Source organism: Canis lupus, chromosome 33 (genome assembly GCF_003254725.2).
Source record: "Canis lupus dingo isolate Sandy chromosome 33, ASM325472v2, whole genome shotgun sequence".
Classification (NCBI taxonomy): Eukaryota; Metazoa; Chordata; class Mammalia; order Carnivora; family Canidae; genus Canis; species Canis lupus.
This window is the reverse complement of record NC_064275.1, coordinates 28,816,212-28,820,061: the sequence shown is the minus strand read 5'-3', so window position 1 is coordinate 28,820,061 and position 3,850 is coordinate 28,816,212.

Below are 3,850 nucleotides of genomic sequence, written 5' to 3'. Positions count from 1 at the left end.
AATGCTGCTATGAATGTGGGCGTACAAACATCCTGTTTGAATCCGTGGTTTCAATTCTTTTGATATGTATGATGTGGTAAACAAAGACAGAAGCAAAATTATTAAATTTCCTTACTACTTACAGCCCATTGACAAGTCCTTGAAACAAGCAAAGTGACCTTCCTCTAGGGACTCAACTGCCTTGATGTTGACACTTCACTAAGGGCAACAGGCAATTTAGCACAATACCCTCCCCCCCAACCATTTTTATTTTTTTATTTTTTAATTTTTTTCCCCCAACCATTTTTAACATATAAAAATTCCTTTGAAAATTTCCTTTATCCCCTCCAAGATATGTGTTGGCAATCATCCCCCAAGCATATAACCCACTGATATACATGACTAAGGTTTTATTAGAATGTAATAAATGACATTTCCCCAACAATGGCTAGCCCCGTCAAGGTCCTGGAAACCTTTTTCCCAAAATTCCTTAGAGACTTAGACTATCCCTAACCCCTTCCCAACTTGAAGGTATATAATCACTGTGCCCCTCAAGACCCAGTGCAGCTCTTTCTGTCTGTGGATCCTGTCCCCGTGCTTTAATAAAACCACCTTTTTGCGCCAAAGACCTCTCAAGAGTTCTTTATTGGCCATTGGCTTTGAATCCTAATGTCTTTTGTACATCATACTCAGGAGCAGAATTGCTAGGTAATATGGGAATTCTGTGTTTAACTTTTTGAATAATTGCCAAATTGTCTTCCACAGCAGCTGTACCATTTTATAATCCCACCTGCAGTGTATGAGGGTTCCAGTTTCTCCACAACTTTGCCAACACTTCTTTTCTTTTTTTAATTATAAACATCATGGTACAGGAGAAGTAATCTCATTGTATTTCTCTGATGGTTAATGATGTTAAGCATCTTTTCATATGTTTATTGGCCATTTATCTGTTTTCTTTGGAAGAAAGAAGTCCTTTGCCCATTTTTAGATTTTTGGCTGTTTATTCAGGGTTTATTTTTAATTAAAAAAAATTTTTTTTAAAGATTTTATTTAATTCACGAGAGACACACACACAGAGAGAGGCAGAGACATAAGCAGAGGGAGAAGCAGGCTCCATGCAGGGAGCCTGATGTGGGACTGGATCCTGGAACCCCGGGATCACGCCCTGAGTCAAAGGCAGATGCTCAACCGCTGAGCCACCCAGGTGTCCCTAATTTAAAGTTTTGAAGCCCTCACCACTGTAGGTCACAAGCAATCAGTCTGCACTTCGAAGATTTTATTTACAACCTAGAGCTCCACTCAGCCTTAGATGACAAACTCTGGTGTCCAGGGCTGCCTATCTTTAAAGTCAGGACCAACTGGAAGAATAGATTGCTTGGCCATGGAGTTGGCCCCTCTGATCCTATCATATGTTAAGATAGATGAACCAAAAACTAAAATAAAAATGAAAACAAAAGCAGAGGATAAGATTTGGAGTTGATCTGGTTTACTATTCCTCACTCGTCAATGTAACAAATATTTCTCGAACACTTATATGCAATAAGCACTGTGTTAGGTACTGGGGATATAGCAGTCAATGGGATGGATGTTGTTCATACAGAAGTAGAATAATGGTCCCCAAGGATGTCCACGCCCTCAGCCTGGAACTTGTGAGTATGTTATATTACTGCATGCCAAAAGGGACTTCACAGATGTGGCTGGATTTTGAGATGGAGAGGTTATTCCGGATTATTTGGTGAGCCCAATGCAATTACAACGGTCCTTACAAGAGAGAGGCAAGAGGATCAAAGTGAGTGAAGATGTCATGAAGGAAGCAGAGTCACTCAGACATTTGATTACATTGCACTGCTGGCTTTCAAGATGGAAGAAGAGGCCATGAGTCAAAGAATGCAGGTGGCCTGTGAGCTGGAAAAGGTAAGGAAGCAGATTCTTCCCTAGAGTTTCTTTTTTTTTTAATTTTATTTTTATTTATTTATGATAGTCACAGAGAGAGAAAGAGAGAGAGAGAGAGAGGCAGAGACACAGGCAGAGGGAGAAGCAGGCTCCATGCACCGGGAGCCCGACGTGGGACTCGATCCCGGGTCTCCAGGATTGTGCCCTGGGCCAAAGGCAGGTGCTAAACTGCTGCGCCACCCAGGGATCCCTTCCCTAGAGTTTCTGAAAGAAATCCATTTCTGCCAACCCCTTGACTTTAGGATTTCTGATTTCCAGAATTTAAAGATAATAGGTTTGCATTGTTCTAGGAACTTAGTTTGTGGTGATTTGTTGCAACAGCAATAGGAAACTAGCACAGTTCCTTATCCCTCCATCAAGGACACTGGCATGGTAGGCAGCAATCAGCACACCTGGGTCTGACTCTGTGCTCCGTGCTTTGTAGCTTTGTGGCTTGTGACAAGTTACTTTATCACGCTGAGACTCGTTTTCCATGTCTATAAAATGGGGACAGTAATGTTCGACTCACAAAGTTGTGAAAATTAGAGAGAAACTATGTGAAACAGATGGGGTAGAGGAGGCTCTTAGTAAGTGGAAGCTATGATTCTTGCCATCACAATTTTGTTTTTAATGCTTTCCTTTAATTAGGGAAAAAGATGGGAGACCAGAGACACAGACCCAATTTAGAAGCAGGATGTTAGAAAGGGAAGAGATTACAAAATACTTAGGTGGGAGTAGTTAAGGGAGGTTCTATTCCATGGTATGAGTCAGGGCCCTGGCTGTCCTTTCTCCCTTCTGCTCTCAGTGGCACTGTCCTGCTCTTTAACCTCCAGGTATCACACTCAAGATTTCTCTGGGCCCTATTTCCTTTATCCCCATCAAGCTTTGCTTCTTTTTCTCTGTCTCAATCTCACCCAGAGGCAAGGCCCCTGTTTTGTTTATCCTTCTCAGTCATGACTCCGGTCCTTTTGGTTATATTTGCTCATATTTGGTCATTTTTGCTTTCTTTATGCCTCATTTTTTAAAAAGATTTTATTTATTTATTCATGAGCAACAGACACACACACACAGAGAGAGAGAGAGAGAGGCAGAGACACAGGCAAAGGGAGAAGCATACTCTGCAGGGAGCCCAATGTGGGACTTGATCCCGGGACTCCAGGATCACGCCCTGAGCCAAAGGCAGACACCCAACCGCTGAGCCACCCAGGCATCCCTCTTTATGCCTCATTGATGCCGTCTACATTGGGTCTCCAATTCTCGGTCATAAATTGTAATGACTGTGTCTTCTTTGTTAGCAATGGTTGGGCTCCAGCAGCTGTGTCTGCCCTGTGTATCACATTTCTGCTGGCTGTCATAGCTCATTGGCTCAGGATGGACAATTGCCCAAGTTAGGAAGTGGGATTTGTGATCTACACAGCCCTGACTCAGAAACTATTAGAACGACATGTATCAATCACTTTTCAGGAGGCTAATTAATAGCCATATTCCACCAGGGGAGAGGGAGGAGAGGAGAGAAGAACCCACCAGATTTGCAAGGAGATATTCCAATGGCTTTGCAATTCCTTGTTCCAGTCCTTTCCTGAAGCTTTACTATATTCTAGGATTCCAATTTCACCAGATAGCCCTATCCATATTCTTACACATAATTTACATACATAGAACACACATTTACATGAATATGTATGTAGAATATAAATGTACATGTTGAAATAAATTTCTAGACCCAAGATGGAGCTGAGCGGCTCCTGGCCAGGGTGCTGTGTCAGCAAACGGAATTTAAATAACTTTCATGTCTCTGTAAATGTTCCACTTGACCAGAAAGACAGTATATCCAGTCAGCTGATTTGCAAACACCAAGCCAACTCTAGGCTCTAGTTCCTCCTTTTTTTTTTTTATTAATTTTTAAAAGATTTTTATTTATTTATTCATGAAAGAGAGA